Source organism: Pinus tabuliformis, chromosome 5_2 (assembly GCF_031772625.1).
Source record: "Pinus tabuliformis cultivar Carrire ecotype Pingquan chromosome 5_2, CPIR1, whole genome shotgun sequence".
Lineage (NCBI taxonomy): Eukaryota > Viridiplantae > Streptophyta > Pinopsida > Pinales > Pinaceae > Pinus > Pinus tabuliformis.
The window spans coordinates 1,094,226,139-1,094,227,347 of record NC_142306.1 but is presented as its reverse complement, the minus strand read 5'-3'; positions in this window follow the sequence as shown (position 1 = coordinate 1,094,227,347).

Below are 1,209 nucleotides of genomic sequence, written 5' to 3'. Positions count from 1 at the left end.
TGTGGAAAAAGCTATATAACTTAAGGATGAGGGATGGAGGCTCGGGGATAGAGCATCTAAATGCCTTCAATACTATGGTAAGTTAGTTATTTTTTGTTGATATTAAAAATTTCAAATGAAGATAAGTGCATTGGTTTGTTGTGTTCTCTACCAAATTCGTGGGATAGTCTCGTTGTTTCCATAGGTAGCAATACAACTACCTTGAAGTTTGATAAAATAGTCTCATCCTTGTTGTCAGAGGAGATGAGATGGAAAAACATGCAGATCCAAAATGGAGATGCCTTGTCTATAAGAGGATACCCCCATAAAAAAATAGAAATAAGTCCTCAAATGGGAGATCTAAATCTCCAGGAAAATTTGTAAAGGTATGCTGGAAATGCGGAAACGAAGGGCACTACAAGAAAGATTGTAAATCTAAAACTCTTGAGAAATGAAATGGATATGGTGATGCTCCTTCTGCAAAGGCAAAAACCACCTCAAATGAAGGTAGAGATGAGTATTTTGATTCTTCTTCAAGTACACATGTAGATCATGAGGCATGGTTGATTGACTTAGGTGCATCCTTTCATATGAATCCCCATAGGGAGTGGTTCTGTGAATACAAGAAATATGATGGTGGTGATGTATTCCTAGGTGATGGAAGGAAAACCATAATCATAGGACGAGGAAAAGTTAAGTTGAAGCTGATAGGTGGAAGGATGAGAACATTTCTTGGTGTTATGCGCGTTCCAAGATTATCCAAAAGTCTAATTTTTGTAAGCGATATGGATGACGCATGTGTAAAGACAATGTTCGAGAATGATACATGCAATATGGTTTGCGGATAAATGGTACTGATGAGGGGAGTTCATATTAGAAATTTATACAAGCTTCTAGGAAACATTGTTATTGATGGGTCCAACAATTCTATTGTTCTTGAAAGTGGAGTAGAAAATCTTGTAGTCTCTGGTGAAAAGACTATGTTGTGGCATCAAAGACTGGGACATATTGAAGAGAAGGGCCTTCAAATACTACATTGTAATGGTATGGTATAAGGTATGTCTAATTTCTCTCTAGATTTTTATTTTTGTGAACATTGTGTTTATGGGAAGCAGAATCAGGTGAGTTTTCCCTCTGGTGCTAAGAGGGAAGAAGGAATATTAGAGCTTGTGTGCAATGATGTGTTTGAACTTGTGTTGGTTCCATCACTAGGTAAATCTGTGTATTATA